The following is a 19,287-nucleotide window of genomic DNA, read 5'->3' as shown; positions in this document are numbered from 1 at the left end:
TACATATAAAAATAAGGTAAAATCTTGGAAAACTTCTGAAAGGAAGGTAAAATTACAGAGAGTGTCATGGAGATTTTAAAAAAGAACCAATTAGTGTTCTAAAAGCAAAAACTCATTAGCAGAAGTATAAAGTAATCCAAATTTAAAACTAAGTTTATAGAAGGAGTTCTGGTTTAACTAAGACAGTGAAGCTCTCCAGAGTGCATCTCTGGCCCTTACTATAGCTAAAATTTGGCAAATAAAAACACACATGCATACATAAAAATAAAAAATCAAGCTATTTGAAGAATCTGAAAATTAAGGCAGGTGAATTATGGAATGGACTCAAACGTTAAGAAGCACCCCTCACAAGGGTGAGTTTTGTTTTTTGTCTTTTCCTTCTCATGGCTTGACTTCTGTCTTGGGTTCCAGTCACAGTGGTGTCAGCAACTAGAACAATGATAGACTTACCTCTCTGTTTATGACCAGAGGAAAATATTGAAAGGGTCTCAGGTGAGTGGGACTGAGAGCAGGAAATACTAGAGGGGACAGAGCCAGAAAAGGGGGTCCCCTAATTCTTTTTACAGGCATACCCAGGAGATACTGCAATTCAGTTCCAGATCACCGCAATAAAGTGAGGCACACAAGTTTTTTGATTTCCCAGTGCATATAAAAATACATGGACACTATACTATAGTCCTTGAATTGTACAGTAGCATTATGTCTAAAAAAACTCACATACCTTAATTTAAAATATTTTATTGCTAAAAATTTCTACCCATCATCTGAGCCTTCAGCGAGTCTGTAGTAGTAAACACCAAAATCACTGACCATAGATCACCGTAACGATACAATAATAATGAAAAAGTTTGAAATATTGTCAGAATCATCAAAGTGAAACACAGAGAAGTGAGCAAATACTGTTGGAAAAAATGGCACCAATAGACTTGCTTAATGCTGGGTTGCTACAAAATTTCAATTTGTAAAAAGCACAGTATCTGTGAAGCACAATAAAGCGAAGTGCAATAAAACAAGGTCAGCCTGTGTATGCATTCATGCATGTTGTAGCCTAATCCCTAACTCATGTCTGTGTGGGACAAACAAAAACCAGCCTGAGAAAGCCTCTGAACTGAACTGAGACTTGAACTAACCACACAGTTTCAATCTAATCCCTGACCATACATCCTTTGGACAAACCTAAACCAACATAGCAAAAGCTATAAGCACTGAATTGCTATTTGAACTGCTGTCCATAGTTTATATAGAAGCTATTGATTTTTGAATATTTAGATTTTTAACTTTACAAGAAATTACTCAACAGTTTCCCAAAGTTTCTGACTAGAGCATATTACTCCTACCTAAAGAATCTCTTTTCACATTACTTGTGATTCAGACATACTAGTTATGAATTCTCTCAGGTTCTTTTGTCCTACAATGTATTTTGCCTTTATTTTTTTCAAGTACAGAATTATAGTATGATTTTGCTTTCAGTACTTTCACAACATTTTTTAATACTTTTATAATCCCTGTCTTTGTTCCTCTCTGTGTTGTCTTTCTTACTCTGGCTGCTGTCAAGATTTTCTCTTTATCTTTCTTTAATTTTCAGCAGATGGAAGATAACCTCTCATTTTCTCATGCTCCCGTAAGACTTAGCCTCATGAGACACAGAACTTGAACAGGCATACTTTGGAAATATTGTGGGTTCAGTTCCAGACCACCACAATAAAGTGCATATCACAATAGAGTCAGTTACATGAACTTTTAATTTCTCAGTGCCAACAAAAGTTATGTTTACACTATACTGTAGTCTAGTGTGCAATAGCATTATATCTAAAAAAAACCAATGTATGTACCTTAATTTAAAAATATTTTATTACTAAAATATGCTAACCAACATCAGCCTTCAGCAACTCATAATCTTTTTGCTGGTGAAAGGGTCTTCCCTTGATGTTGATGGCTGATGACTTAACAGGATGGTGGATGCTGAAGGTTGGGTGTCTGTGGCAATTTTTAAAAATAAGACAACAATGAAGTTTGCCCCGTCAATTGACTCTTCCTTTCAGGAAAGATTCCTCTGCATCATGCAATGCTGTTTGATAGCATTTTACCCACAGTAGAACTTCTTTCAAAATTGAAGTCAATTCTCTCAAACCCTGCCACTGCTTTATCAACTAAGTTTACTTAATATTCTAAATCATTTATTGTCTTTTCAACAATCATCACAGCATCTTTACCAGGAGCAGATTTCATCTCAAGAAACCACTTTCTTTGCTCATCCATAAGAACTAACTCCTCATCCATTTCACTTTTATCATGAGATTGCAGCAATTCAGTCACATCTCCAGGCTCCACTTCTAGTTCTGGTTCTAGTTCTCTTGTTTCCATAACATCTGCAGTTCCTTCCTCTGCTACAGCACCACCAACGTCATCCATGAAGACTACAATCAATTTCTTCCAAACTTCTGTTAGTGTTGATATTTTGACCTCTTCTCAGGAATCATGAATGTTCTTACTGGCATCTAGAATGGTGAATCCTTTCCAGAAGGTTTTCAATTTACTATGCCCAGATCCATCAGAAGAAACACTATCTATGGCAGCTACATATAGCCTTATGAAATATATTTCTTAAATAATAAGACTTGGAAATTAAAATTACTATTTGATTCATGGGCTGCAGAATGGCTGTTGTGTTAGCAGGCATGAAAACAACATTAATCTCATTGTACATCTCCATCAGAGCTCTTGGGTGACCAGGTGCATTGTCAATAAGTAGTAATATTTTGAAAGGAATCTTATATTTCTGAGCAGTAGGTCTCAACAGTGGGCTTAAAATGTTCAGTAAACCATCCAGGCCTTGTTGTGCCATTGATAGAGCACAGTCAGAGTAGATTTGGCATAATTGTTAAAGGCCCTAATTATTTCAGAATGATAAATAAGCATTGGCTTCAACCTAAAGTTACCGGCTGCATTAGCGCCTAACAAGAGAGTCAGCCTGTACTTTGAAGCTTGAAGCCAGGCATTGACTTCTCCTCTCTAGCTATGAAAGTCCTAGATAGCATCTTCTTCCAATAGAAGGCTGTTTAATCTACATGGAAAATCTGTTGTTTAGTGTAGCCACCTTCATTAATTATTTTAGCTGGAGAGTCTCCATAACTTGCTGCAGCTTCTACATCAGCACTTGCTGTTTCATCTTGCACTTTGATGTTACGGAGATGGCTTCTTTCCTTAAACTCCATGAACCAATATTTGCTAGCTTCAAACTCCTCTTCTTCATTAACAACTTGGCTGTTTGGTGCAAGACGCCTAGATTGGCTTTTGGACATGCCTTCCTCACTAAGCTTCAACATTTCTAACTTTTGATTTAAAGTGAGAGACAGTGCAACTCTTCCTTTCACTTCAACACTTAGAGGCCATTGTAGGGTTATTAATTGGCCTAATTTCAATATTGTTGTGTCCCAAGAAATAGGGAGGTCTTTTTTTTATTAACAAATAATTATCTAATTAGCTATATCACTACCACAAAGGGAAATATAGTGGCAAGATGCCCAGACAACATTAAGAAAGAAAATCAGCACCATTTAAATGAAAATTCACTGTGTAAGCCATCATTTTGCTATATCTTCAACATAGTACCCCTGCAAAATATTTTTCATATTTATTACTACACTTAGAAATATTTCTTTAGGGAGACAAGAATGTATTCCACAGATAGTTTCTGTAAGAGACAAGAATACTTTCAAAACAGCAATATTTTTTGTATGGCAATTTTCAAATTCAATCATTTTTCTTCACTGTCTGGAGTCTTATAGGCTTTTGAATGGCTTCCAAGCTCGTTCCCACCTTAATCTAATCCAAATTTCTGATTATGCTTGAAAGATAATAAGCAAATTATATTTCAGTGGGAAAGTGCAGTTAGCCTGAAGTCACTTGGTGGCTTTTCAGCATCATCCAGTCAGATCAGGATAACTGGGTTGCAGTTCTATGAATCCAAGCAGAGAATTCACAACATGAAGGACAATAGTGCATCCTCTCATAAAGTCTGTGAGTATGTTATTATTACCATTATTAATGATAATAAGAAAATGCAATGAGTATTTGAAAAGAACTATGCATTATGCAAAATATTATCAAATACAACAAGTACCACAGTAAACCATGCTGTGAAGCACTATTATTATATGTCTATATAAATTAATGTTGGTGGAAATACTGAAATTGAGAATTAAACAATTTTATTTAATTAACCCAATTTATTGAGTTAGAGTTAATTTTTAAAATATATTCTGTTTAATAAAATGGAGCCACATTAACATTTATTAATTTTGGAATCTTATAAACAGGAGGAAAATAAACATTTGCAAGTCAAGGAGTATGTATCTCTATAGTGTCAGATATCTTTCTTATAAGTAAATAAAGATCCCATCTCCTAAAATAATGACAGTAGTCTTTGCCAAAATCTGGGATGGAATTTCAATTGCATTTCACTAAAGTCTGCTGATGTAAATATTCTCAACATTTTCTTCTCAGAAAAGTTTAGATTTTTTAAACTAAAGAATTTTTTTGCATAAAGGGTGTGTCAAAAACATGTAAAATAAAGTTACTTAGACAAATGGATCAGAAACCTGAAAACTGGAATAATGAAACACACACATAAAGTCTACAGCAAAACTGAAATGAAAAGTTAGTACAACAAAAGGCTAATTAGGAAAGGGTTCTAAAACTACAAAGCTGTTATATTAAAGTAGATTATGGAATAAAACTTATGAAGGATTAGAATATGTAGTTATATCTGCTACTCAAGATGCAATCTTCTTAAAATGTTTTTTGAGTCATAATCAGAAAGAATGAGTGGGATTTTACCTTTGGACTTGGCATTTGGACTGTGATGGAACCTAAGTAATTTACTCTAGTTTCGATTCATAATATCATTGGTACTGAAATACTTCTTTGCGATTATAAGATCATATTTACTAGGATAATTTTCATAATAAATCATCTCCTTCGATAGAACTCAACCATTATCATTATCATGTGTCAATATATTAATTTGTTAACTATATCATGGTGCAAATATTTCAAAACTGGCCTCCATAAGCTTACAATTTTTATATTTTTCTGATAATATTTTAGGAAAGAATTTGAGGAAACATGGCAAGAAACTGTTCTATTTAGCATTATAATAAATTTTAAAATAAATAAATGAACCTAATTAAACTTAAAAGCTTTTGCACAGCAAAGGAAACTACTGACAAAACAAAAAGACAATTTGCTGAAAGGGAAAAGATATTTGCAAATAATATGACTGATAAGGGGTTAGTATCCAACAAATAAACAGCTCATACCACTCAACATCAAAAAAAAACCCAACTAAAAAATGAGCAGAAGAATTGAATAATTTTTTTTTCCAAAGAGGAAATGCAGATGGCCAACGGGCATGTGAAAAGATGCTCAACATCACTAATTATTGAGAAATGCAACTCAAACCTACAATGAGATATCACCTCATACCACTCAGAATGGCCATCATAAAAGTCTACAGGGGTCTGCCACCGGCGTCCACTTTCCACCAGAGCAAATGGACGGCCACTGCCATCAAGGTCCTAAGGTAGCTGGGTTCCTACTCAGTGGTGTGGGCCACTGAAGACACTGGGAAAGGAGTTCACAGACATCTGAAAGCAAGGAAGGGTGAAAGACTTCCATTATGGCTGTGGAGACTGATAATAGTAGTTACAAGAAATGGATTCTCTGAGTGCTTCCTTCCTGTCAGCCTGAAGACAAGAACCTCTGGAGAGGTGCCTCTTCAACTCTACACTAGGGGGAAGGTATCAGAAACTCTCTGAGAGCCAGACTCCAGAGAAGGCTGTGAGTAATTAGGGTATTAGGGCCCTGCTTTGACACAGCACATGCTGTGTGGCTGACAGTGTCTTGGTGCTCCAGTGAGGTGTCAGGCCTGAGCCTCTGAGGTAGGAGAGCTGAGTTCAGGACATTGGTCCATCAGAGACCTCATGGCCCCTTATAATATGAATTGGCTAGAGCTCTCCCAGAGATCTCCGTCTCAACACAAAGACCCAGCTCCAATAAAAAAGCAGCAAGATCCAGTGCTGGACACCCCATGCCAAACAACTAGCAAGACAGGAACACAGCCACACCCCTTAGTAGAGAGGCTACCTAAAATCATACTAAGTTCACAGACACCCCAAAACACACCACCAGATGAGGACCTGCCCACCAGAAAGACAAGCTCCAGCTTCATCCATCAGAACAGAGGCACAGTCCCCTCCACCAGGAAGCCTACACAACCCACGGAACCAACCTTACCCACTGGGGGAAGACAACAAAAACAACGGGAACTATGAACGTGCAGCTGGTGGAAAGGAGACCCTAAACACAGTACGTTAAGCAAAATGAGAAGAAAGAGAAATACACAGCAGATGAAGGAGCAAGGTAAAAACACCAGACCAAACAAATGAAGAGGAAATAGGCAGTCTACCTGAAAAAGAATTCAGAGTAATGACAGTAAATATGATCCAAATTCCTGGAAATAGAATGAAGAAAATACAAGAAATGTTTAATAAGGACCTAGAAGAACTAAAGAGCAAACAATGATGAACAACACAAATTAAAAATTCTCTAGAAGGAATCAAGAGCAGAAGAGTTGAGGCAGAAGAATGGACAGTGACCGGGAAGATAAAATAGTGGAAATAACTACTGCAGAGAAGAATAAAGAAAAAAGCATGAAAAGAATTGAGGACAGCCTCAGAGACCAGTGGGACAACATTAAATGCACCAACATTTGAATTATAGGGGGTCCCAGAAGAAGAAGAGAAAAAGAAAGGGATTCAGAAAATATTTGAAGAGAGTATAGTTGAAAACTTCCCTAATATGGGAAAGGAAATAGTCAAAAGCCCAGGAAGTGCAGAGAGTCCTATACAGGATAAATCCAAGGAGAAACATGCCAACACACATATTAATCAAACTATCAAAAATTAAATACAAAGGAAACTATTAAAAGCAGCAAGGGAAAAACAACAAATAACATACAAGAGAATCCCCATAAGGCTAACAGCTGATCTTTCAGCAGAAACTCTGCAAGCCAGAAGGGAGTGGCAGGACATATTTAAAGTAATGAAAGGGAAAAACCTACAACCAAGACTACTCTACCCAGCAAGGATCTCATTCAGATTTGATGGAGAAACTGAAACCTTTACAGACAAGCAAAAACTAAGAGAATGCAGCACCACTAAACTAGCTTCACAAGAAATTCTAAAGGAACTTCTCTAGGCAGGGAACACAAGAGAAGGAAAAGACCTCCTAAAACAATTAAGAAAATGGTAATAGAACCATACATATCAATAACTACATTAAATGTAAGTGGATTAAATGGTCCAACCAAAAGTCATAGACTGGCTGAATGTATATGAAAACAAAACCCATATATATGCTGTCTACAAAGGACCCACTTCAGACCTAGGGACACATAAAGACTGAAAGTGAGGGGATAGAAAAAGATATTCCATGCAAATGGAAATCAAAACAAAGATGGAATAACAATTCTCATATCAGACACAATAGACTTTAGAATAAAGACTATTACAAGAGACAAAGAAGGACATTACATAATGATCAAGGGATCAATCCAAGAAGAAGATATAACAATTGTAAATATTTATGCACACAATATAGGAGCACCTCAAAACATAAGGCAAAGGCTAACAGTCATAAAACGGGAAACCTACAGTAACACAATCATAGTAGGGGACTTTAACACCCCACTTTTACCAATGGACAGATCATCCAAAATGAAAATAAATAAGGAAAGACAAGCTTTAAATCACACATTAAACAAGATGGACTTAATTGATATTTATAGGACATTCCATCCAAAAACAACAAAATAAACTTTCTTCTCAAGTGCACATGCAACATTCTCCAGGAAGAGCATAACTTGGGTCACAATTCAACCTTGGTAAATTTAAGAAAATTGAAACCATATCAAGTACCTTTTCTGACCACAACGCTATAAGACCAGATATCAATTACAGAAAAAAAAAAGTAAAAAATACAAACACATGGAGGCTAATCAATACACTACTAAATAACCAAGAGATCACTGAAGAAATCAAAGGGGGGATCAAAACATACCTAGAAACAAATGACAATGAAAACACGGTGATCCAAAACCTACAGGATGCAGCAAAAGCAGTTTTAAGAGGGAAGTTTATAGAAATACAGTCCTACCTCAAGAAAAAAGAAATATTTCAAATAAACAATCTAACCTTACACCTAAAGCAATTGAGAAAGAACAACAACAACAACAAAAAAAACCCCTCAAAGTTAGCAGAAGGAAAGAAAGCATAAAGATCAAATCAGAAATAAATAAATGAAAAAGAAATGAAGGAAATGATAACAAATATCAATAAAACTAAAAGTTGGTTCTTTGAGAAGAGAAACAAAATTGATAAACCATTAGCTGGACTCATCAAGAAAAAAAGGGAGAAGACTCAAATTAATAGAATTAGAAATAAAAAAGGAGAAGTAACAACTGACACTGCAGAAATACAAAAGATCATGAGAGATTACTATAAGCAACTATAAGCCAATAAAATGGACAACCTGGAAGAAATTGACAAATGTTTAGAAAAGCATAACCTTCCAAGACTAAACCAGGAGAAATAGAAAATATGAACAGACCAATCACAAGCACTAAAATTGAAACTGTGATTAAAAATCTTCCAACAAACAAAAGCCCAGGACCAGATGGCTTCACAGGGGAATTCTATCAAACATTTAGAGAAGAGCTAGCACCTATCCTTCTCAAACTCTTCCAAAATATAGCAGAGGGAGGAACACTCCCAAACTCATTCTACGAGGCCACCATCACCCTGATACCAAAACCCAACAAAGATGTCACAAAGAAAGAAAACTACAGGCTAATATCACGGATGAACATAGATGCAAAAATCCTCAACAAAATTCTAGCAAACAGAATCCAACAGCACATTAAAAGGATCATATACCATGATCAAGTGGGATTATCCCAGGAATGCAAGGATTCTTCAATATACACAAATCAATCAATGTGATAAACCATATTAACAAATTGAAGGAGAAAAACCACATGATCATCTCAACAGATGCAGAAAAAGCTTTCAAAAAAATTCAGCAACAATTTATGACAAAAACTCTCCAGAAAGTAGGCATAGAGGGAACTTACCTCAACATAATAAAGGCCATGTATGACAAACCCACAGCCAACATCATTCTCAATGGTGAAAAACTGAAACCATTTCCACTAAGATCAGGAACAAGACAAGGTTGCCCACTCTCACCACTCTTATTCAGCATAGTTTTGGAAGTTTTAGCCACAGCAATCAGAGAAGAAAAAGAAATAAACAGACTCCAAATCAGAAAAGAAGAAGTAAAAGTGTCACTTTTTGGAGATGATATGATAGTACACCTAGTGAATCCTAAAGATGTTACCAGAAAACTACTAGAGCTAATCAATGAATGTGGTAAAGTAACAGGATACAAAATTATTGCACAGAAATCTCTTGCATTTCTATACAATAATGATGAAAAATCTGAAAGAGAAATTAAGGAAACTCCCATTACCATTGCCATAAAAAGAATAAAATACCTAGGAATAAACCCACCTAAGGAGACAAAAGACCTGTATGCAGAGAACTATAAGACACTGATGAAAGAAATTAAAGATGAAACAAACAGATGGAGAGATATACCATGTTCTTGGATTGGAAGAATCAACATTGTGAAAATGACTATACTACCCAAAGCAATCTACAGATTCAATGCAATCCTTATCAAACTACCAACAGCATTTTTCACAGAAATAGAACAAAAAATTTCACAATTTGTATGGGAACACAAAAGACCCTGAATAGCCAAAGCAATCTTGAGAAAGAAAAACGGAGCTGGAGGAATCAGGCTCCCTGACTTCAGACTATACTACAAAGCTACAGTAATCAAGATAGCATGGTACTGGCACAAAAGCAGAAATATTGATCAATGGAACAGGATAGAAAGTCCAGAGATAAACCCCCGCACATGTGGTCACCATATCTTTGATAAAGGAACCAAGAATATACAATGGAGAAAAGACAGCCTATTCAATAAGCGGTGTTGGGAAAACTGGACAGCTACATGTAAAGGAATGAAATTAGAACACTCCCTAACACCATACACAAAAATAAAATCAAAATGGATTAAAGACCTAAATGTAATGCCAGATACTATAAAACTCTTAGAAGAAAACATAGGCCGAACACTCCATGACATAAATCACAGCAAGATCCTTTTTGACCCACCTCCTAGAGAAATGGAAATAAAAACAAAAATAAACAAATGGGACCTAATGAAACTTCAAAGCTTTTACACAGCCAAGGAAACCATAAACAAGACAAAAAGACAATGCTCAGAATGGTTGAAAATATTTGCAGACAAAGCAACTGACAAAGGATTAATGTCCAAAATATACAAGCAGCTCATGCAGCTCAATAACAAAAAAACAAACAACCCAATCAAAAATTGGGCAGAAGACCTAAACAGACATTTCTCCGAAGAAGATATACAGATCGCCAACAAATACATGAAAGGGTGCTCACATTACCAATCTTTAGAGAAATGCAAATCAAAACTACAATGAGGTAGCGTCTCACACCGGTCAGAAAGGCTATTATCAAAAAGTCTACAAACAATAAATGCTGGAGATGGTGTGGAGAAAAGGGAACCCTCTTGCACTTTTGGTAGGAATGTAAATTGACACAGCCACTATGGAGAGCAGTATTGAGGTTCCTTAAAAAACTTAAAGTAGAACTACCATATGACCCAACAATCCCACTACTGGGCATATACCTGGAGAAAACCATAATTCAAAAAGTGTCATGTACCAAAATGTTCATTGCAGCTCTATTTACAATAGCCAGGACATGGAAGCAACCTAAGTGTCCATCGACAGATGAATGGATAAAGAAGATGTGGCACATATACACAATGGAATATTACTCAGCCATAAAAAGAAATGAAATTGAGTTATTTGTAGTGGAGTGGATGGACCTAGAGTCTGTCATACACAGTGAAGTAAGTCAAAAAGAGAAAAACAAATACCATATGCTAACACATATATATGGAATCTAAAAAAAAAAATGGTTCTGAAGAACCTAGGAGCAGGACAGGAATAAAGACACAGACGTTGATAATGGACTTGAAGACACGGGGAGGGGAAAGGGTAAGCTGGGACGAAGTGAGAGAATGGTATGGACATATATACACTACCAAATGTAAAATGGGCTTCCTTGGTGGCGCAGTGGTTGAGAGTCCGCCTGCCGATGCAGGGGACGAGGGTTCGTGCCCCGGTCCGGGAGGGTCCCGCGTGCCGCGGAGCATCTGGGCCCGTGAGCCATGGCCGCTGAGCCTGCGCGTCCGGAGCCTGTGCTCCGCAATGGGAGAGGCCGCAGTGGTGAGAGGCCCGCATACCGCCAAAAAAAAAAAAAAAAAAAAAATAGATAGCTAGTGGGAAGCAGCTGCATAGCACAGGGAGATCAGCTCAGTGCTTTGTGACCACCTAGAGGGGTGGGATACGGAGGGTGGGAGGGAGGTGCAAAAGGGAGGGAATATGGGGATACATGTATACATATAGCTGATTCACTTTGTGATACAGCAGAAACTAACACACCATTGTAAAGCAATTATATTCCAATAAAGATGTTAAAAAAATTATTTAACAGCTCCATGCATTAACGTATGTTTTTGTTGTTATGCTTACTCCTCATTTGTTACACATCAGTAATGGAAAATAAAGTAAACATCTGCAGAAACTAAAATTAGTACTACTCTAATAGATGAATAAATGTTTCCTTTGAAACTGCAAAAAAAAAAAAGAAGTCTACAAATAATATGGATAAACAACAAGGTCCTACTGTATAGCACAGGGAATTATATTCAATATCCTGTGATAAACCATAATGGAAAGAATGTCTGTCTGTGTATAACTGAGTCATTCCTGTACAGCAGAGATTGGCACAGCATTGGAAATCAACTTTACTTCAATAAAAAAAATTTACAAATAATAAATCTTGGGGAGGGTGTGGAGAAAAGGGAACCCTCCTCCACTGTTGTTAGGAGAGTAAATTGGTGCAGCCACAGTGGAGGACAGTATGGAGGTTCCTTAAAAAACTAAAAATAGAGTTACCATATGATCCAGTAATCACACTCCTGGGCATATACCCAGAAAAGATAAAAACTCTCATTTGATCCACCCCCAATGTTCATAGCAGCACTATTTACAGTAGTCAAGACATGGAAGCAACCTAAGAGTCCATTGGCAGGTGAACGAATAAGATGTGCTACATATATACAATGGAATATTAGTCATAAAAAAGAATGAAATAATGTCATTTGCAGCAACATGGGTGGACCTACAGATTTTTATACTAAGTAAGTCAGACAGAGAAAGATAAATATCATTTGATATCACTTATATGTGGAATCTAAAAAAAATGATACAAATGAACTTATTTACAGAACAGAAGTAGACTCATAGACATAGAAAACAAACTTATGGTCACCAAAGGGGAAAGGGAGGGGAGGGAGGAATAAATTAGAGGTTTGGGATTAACAGGTAGACACTACTACATATAAAATAGGTAAACAACAAGGACCTACTGTATAGCACAGGGGACTATATTCAATATCTTGTAATAACTTATAATGGAAAAGAATCTGAAAAAGTATATGTACACACACACACATAACTGAATCACTTTGTTGTACATCTGAAACTAACACAACATTGTAAATCAACTATACTTCAATTTAAAAAAAAAACGGTATGAGGTCGTTTCCTTCATATATTTCAAACCAACACAATATATTGCAAGAACATGGAATGCAGAAATGGACATAAAAATTCATTTTTATGTCATTAAGCCAGATGTTAAAAGTGCTTGCAAACGTGTAAACAATTGCCACTTTTCTCACTGCATTTATTTTTGTTTTAGAAAATATAATTACTTTTCATAAAAATATGTTATGTCAACGTGATGGAATATGTATAGTAACATAGCCACTCTTCCATTTTCAGAATATCTGTTTGATTTAAAATACAGTAACCATTGATAGTGTAGTCCACATAAGCAGAAGTTTGTGATGCCTTCAATAATTTTTAAAAAGGTGAAGGAATCTAGAGACCAAAAAATGTGAGAACTACTGGACTACTGTATATGTTGGCCAAGACTTAAATGAGGTCCACGAACCCTAACTAGGTTCTGCCTTCAATAAGCCATACTGCTTCACTCTTGTAATTTGAATTTATTTTGCTATTCTTCTTCCTTTATAAAACTAGTTAAAAGTTTTAGCTGTGTAAATGAGTTTCATGGGAAGTGTGTTGTTTATGACAAAGCTAGAGCTTTGAAGGTCTTGTTTGTGGTGAGAGTTTGGCAGTAATGTTTGGCATGAGAGAACCTTGAGAAAAGATAAAACTCGGGAGAAGTGCTTGGGGCTGCTTGGTCCAGTTATCCATATAACCAATTAGAGTTTAGTTTTCTGATTTCAAGATTTTTGTTCTTAAATAGGGAATTTGTGTATAGATACAGCTAATGTCAGCATTTTACTTGTCATGATTACTTTTACTAAGCCTTTCATAAAATATATAAAAAATTATACATATAGATACACCCACCTACATCTACCTTGACACTGAATCTGATAACTGATGCATATCAGGTAATCCAATGGCTTTTCTTCACCAGAAGAGAAAGTAGCACATTAACAGATAAAAATTCGGAAATAGCTTTCACTAAGGGGGAGCTTGTACTCAAGGCTAAAATTTCTTCCCAACTGTATACTGCACTATAAGGGAAATTTATGTGTTTTTGAAGACAAAAATATATCACACAGAGGAATTTATATTTTTTATTTCCATAAAATAAAATCTGAAAAACCTCAAGGGAAATTATATTTGGAATGTTTAACATACTCAAAATAAAATAATATTACTCAGGAATTAGGAATGACCTAAACTTAGGAATCTTCAAATAGTGTTCATCAAAATGTTTGTCCCCAAAATATTTTATTCTACTCAAATTTGATAACATTATAGAAGTCAGCTACTGATGAATGAGCATGAAATGCAAAGAGAAAGGCCTTGACCTAGTGGGTTGTTATTAATTAGTTTGATTTGGTTAAACACTGTCACCATCAACTAAATTAATGATAATAACAAATTGAGAGGAAGAAATGAGCAGATGGGAAGTCACCATATGCTCATGCCACACTCTTAATTGATACTAATTAAGTAATTATGGAATGGAAGAAAATGTTAATTCAAATGTCTATGGCATTTGAAATGCCTGTTTATAAAACTGTGTCATTTATAACGGATACTGTTCCACTTGGCCCCTGAATTAGCTAGAAATATTGAGAGCAAAGGAAAGAAATCACTCGTGTTTTCTAAAACATCCTCAAGTACTGACCACATTTATTAAGCATTTTTTAAAATATGCAGACTCAATGGAAAAATACAGAATTAATAAACAAAAAATTTACGTTTTACATAAACATAAAATTTTCTTATTCTTGGTCCCAAGACAGCAGGTTATGCTCCTTGTCATGGGGCATTAGCTACTGAGACGGCTGTGGATGGTGATTGATGTGATACTAGTAGCACCTCTTAGACATGGCTTGACTACTTCTGGTCCTCAGACTTCAGTTGCTTGTTCATACAGGGAAGCCAGGTGATTAGGTCTGGGTTCAAAACATCATTCACACTCTATGAGCAACAATGTTCTGACTCCCAAAGTTTTCTTTTTTCATGTTTCTCTTTTACCTAGTCTAACTCTTTTCTATCTTTTCATTATAAACAGATGCCTTTCTCTGTCCAATTTTCCTAACAATTTTACTTCACATTAGAGTACCGTTTCCGTTTGATTTATTTACCCTAGAGGTCAATGATTAGAAAGATAAAGCCAGTTTCTTATTGTCTCAACTAGTTTGCTTCTTTTAGTGAAAAAAAGAAAAAGAAAAAGAAAAAAGAAGCCAGCTAGCAACACTATGAATTGCAATGATCTTTAAAATGTTATTTTTACTGTCACTTTATTTTATTATCATAGTACCTGCCTTGCATAAACAAAGTTGACATTGATCTTCCTTAACCATTTTTATGGTGAGGTAATGAATTAGATAGACTTAGAGAAATTCCTACTCAGATACAGTATTGATTCCTCAGACTACCTGAAGCAAGTGAATTTCCAGTGCTGGATAAAATTCAATTAAATACCTAGTATCAAAGAATACCAATGTTTATTTTCATTAAAGCAGGCAAATAAACTACATGTCCAATACCACAAGATGTGCCTTTGAGGCATAAAAAATGATTAGCCTCCCTCACTTGAATTTCATCACGGAATTTGAAATGCTATGACAGGTAATACATTATCCGATAAACAAATTCAAGAAAATGTTTCCTGAATGTTTTCTAGGGCTGCTATAACAAAGTACTAGAGACTGGATGGCATAAAACAACAGAAATTTATTTTTTCCTCACAGTTCTGGAGGATATAAATTCTAGATCAAGATGTTAGCTGGTTGGTTTCTTCTGAGGCTCCTCTCCTTGGCTTGTAAGTGGCAACTTCTCCCTGTGTTTTCCCTTGGTCTTTGCTCTGTGTTTTTCTATGTCCAAATTTCTTCTTCTTATAGGGAAACCAGTCATATTGGATTAGGGTCCACCCTAATGACTTCCTTCTAACTTAACTCCCTCTTTAGAGACCCTATCCCCAAATACAGCCACATTCTGAGGTACTGGAGGTTAGGACTTCAGCATATCAATTTGGGAGAATACAGTTCAACCAGTAACATCCTTAGAGGTTAGAACAACTGATAAATTATCTTTAATTTAAACTATTCTTATTGACAATGATCTTTAAGCACATGCACATTTTTTTTAAAAAAATAGTGATCTCATTAATTTGAACTGTCACTGGATAGATAACTTAGGAGAGAGGCGACTCATGGATGATGACAAATTACTTCACAGGATATACAGCCATCTGGGGAAGTGAGCTCAGTCATGTTAGACTATTAATGCTCTGTGTTATACTGTAACTGATCACACTCAGAGTTTCGCCATCCACCTAACTGACCTACACACTGTGTGAACCAATGAGGGGTAGTAAATGGCTTGCTTTCCAAGATACATCTGACTCAGCCACAAGGAGGACCCCTGTCACATTTAGAGATCCCACCTTGAGTTTTGCAATTAAGCAATAGGACAGCAAAGCAATTCATATAACTCTTTAAAAAAATTTTAATTTCATTTATTTCTTCTATTATGCTCTTCCTTATCTTTTTCATTGAAGTATAGTTGATTTACAATATTATGTTTCCAAAGATGTATTGTATAGTGTAGGGAATTATAGCCATTATTTGGTATAACATTTAATGGAGTATAACCTGTAAAAACAAACTTTGAGAGACAAAAACAAAAAGCCCAATACTTGCTTGATTCTTTTTTTTTTTAACATCTTTATTGGAGTATAATTGCTTTACAATGGTGTCTTAGTTTTAGTTTCTGCTGTGTAACAAAGTGAATCAGCTATACATATACATATATCCCCATATCTCCTCCCTCTTGTGTTTCCCTCCCACCCTCCCTACTTGCTTGATTCTTAAACACTGTTTTCTTTAACTCCCTTTCTCACAGACTTTTCCCAAATCTGCATAAGATTCAGTAGAAAGTATTCTTCTTTCTAAGCAACATGTTGAACACTAATGACATGCCAGGTCCCAAACCAAGTATTTTATATGTTTTTCCCAAACCAAGTATTTTATATGTTTTATCTTATTTAAAAACTTAAAAAGTAAATGTAGTATTTTATTTTATTATTTTCCATTTCACACACAAAAATAATCTAAAACTTAGAATGTGCAAATAATTTGCCAAAGATTAACAAAAAGTAGTAAGTATAGAGCTTGATTTCAAATCCAGGTAATCTGACCCCATAGTGATTTTCTTAAACTCTGCATTCTACTACTTCTACTGGGAATTAAAATCTCATCAAAAATTGGAGAAGAAAGCATTCAGTCTCAAGATCACGTTAGCTGCAGGTTTTTATATATGTCCTTTATCAGACTGAGGAGAGACTGTTTTATTCTGACTCCACTGAGAGTTGTTTTCATAAAGTATATTGAACTTTGTCAAATGCTTTTTTTTTTCTCTGTCTACTAAAATAATCATATTTTTTTCCTTTTTCTTTTCTTGGCTTTTGGTGCAGTGGATTCTACTGATTAATTTTCAAATCCTGAACCCACCTTGCATTCCTAGGATAAATGCCACTATCAAAATGCATTATCAATTTTATGATTATTATTTTGTTATTGGATTCAAATTGCTTACCTATTGCTATGGATTGTTGCATCTATGTTTATAAGGAATGGTGATCTATATCATTCTTTTTTCTTCGCTCATGTAATGTTTTGTCTGGTTTTTTATCTGGGTAATGCGGGCCTCATAAAACGTGTATGAAAGTGTTCCTTCTTTTTCTCTATGTTTGCATAGTTTCTCTCCTCTTAAGTATCTGATAGAATTTACCATCGAAGGCACTTAACCCTGAAATTACTTGACTATCTTCTCTCTCAACCCTTGCATTTAGCCTATTTATTCATTACTCTTGGTAACAGTTTTCAAGTTGAATCAACTCAGGATACTAATAGTAAAGCTGATCTCAACTGAAGTTTGATTTCTTTCTTTAAAACTACCATAAGTTCATATCTAATCAAAATATCAATAGATAGTATTTAGTGAAATTCCTACATGTTAAACCTATTACAATGCTTCACATGAATTGTCTCATTTAATTATTACATTTACCAAGTTAAAATCTTGAACAAAGTCATTGCATACTAAGAAACAGACTTGCTTTTTTTTTTTAACATGGCATTTGTTCATGACCCTTATGTGGTCCATACTGTTTAAAACATATATAAATTTCAGTTTTCATGTTAAATCATTTTAGAGAATTTTAACTACATCAGAGAATACTATTGGCAAGAATAGAAATCTTCCCCTAGAAATGTATATGCTATTTAAACTAAAAAGTGGCATTTTCCAACATCTTTTATTTTGATAAAAAATTCTTTTCAGTTTGAATATCCTTACATCAATTAACTCTGATACAACAGTTTAAATTCAAATCCATAACGTATTATATTGCTAGAATTAACCTCCCCTGAGAGTTAAAAGTGAGATATCAGAATTGCATGAAAATTTGAACAGAGGATACAAAAATATTTAGTTTTTCCTTGATAATTTATATTTTTAAACTTGAGCCCACTCTACTTCTTATGTCATCAGGGAAATGCAAATAAAAACAACAAAGAGATAACTACACACTTATTAGAATGGCCAAAATCTGAACACCATGAATACCAAATGCTGGAGAAGACTTGGAGCAATAGGAACTCTCATTCACCACTTGTGGGAATGCAAAATGGTATAGCTACTTGGTGGTTTCTTAAAAAACTAAACATGCTTCTACCGTATAACCCATCACTTGTACTCCTTGGTATTTACCCAAATAAATGGAAAGCTATGTTCACATAAAAATATGTACATGGATGTTTATAACAGCTTTATTCATAATTACCAAAACTTGGGAGTAATCAAGTTGTCCTTCAGTAGGTAAATGACTAAACTCTCTTACATCCAGGCAACAGAATATTATTCAGCATTAAGAAGAAATGAGCTATCAAAGTATGAAAAGACATGGGGGAACCTTAATGCATATTTTACTAAGTAGAGGATGCTAATCTGAAAAGGTTACATACCATATGATTCCAACTATATGACATTTTGGAAAAGGCTGAACTATGGAGATAGTCAAAATCAGCAGCTGCCAGCAGTTGGAGGGGGACAAATGAATGGGCAGAACACAGATTTTCGTGGGGGGCAGTGAAACTACTCTGTATGATACCATAATGATGGATACATGTCATTATACATGTATCCAAACCCACAGTATGTACAACACCAGAAATGAAATTTAATGTAACCTATGGGCTTTGATGTGTCTATATAGGTTCATAATTTGTAACAATTGTACCACTCTGGTGGGAGATGTTAATAATGGGGGAGGCTATGCACGTGTGGGGATAGGGTATTTATGGGAAATTTCTGTACCTTCCCCTCAATTTTTCTTTGAATCTAAAACCTCTCTTAAATAATTGTCTATTAAAAACAAACAAACAGGTGTGCCCTTTAATTTAAAAACCATTTTCAAATCTATAGCTTTCTTGGGA

The 19,287-nt window shown here is 35.3% G+C and overlaps 1 pseudogene; it reads right to left on the bottom strand.

Moving 5' to 3' along the window:
• Window positions 1-1,882: 1,882 nt before the first annotated feature.
• LOC113619259 (tigger transposable element-derived protein 1-like) lies at window positions 1,883-3,302 on the bottom strand (annotated as a pseudogene).
• Window positions 3,303-19,287: the final 15,985 nt, after the last annotated feature.

Source organism: Aethalodelphis obliquidens, unplaced genomic scaffold, assembly GCF_003676395.1.
Source record: "Aethalodelphis obliquidens isolate GAN/ISIS:26980383/991018 unplaced genomic scaffold, ASM367639v1 scaffold6, whole genome shotgun sequence".
Taxonomy (NCBI): domain Eukaryota; kingdom Metazoa; phylum Chordata; class Mammalia; order Artiodactyla; family Delphinidae; genus Aethalodelphis; species Aethalodelphis obliquidens.
The sequence above is the reverse complement of the archived record's forward strand: the minus strand, read 5'-3'. Positions and strand labels throughout refer to the sequence as shown.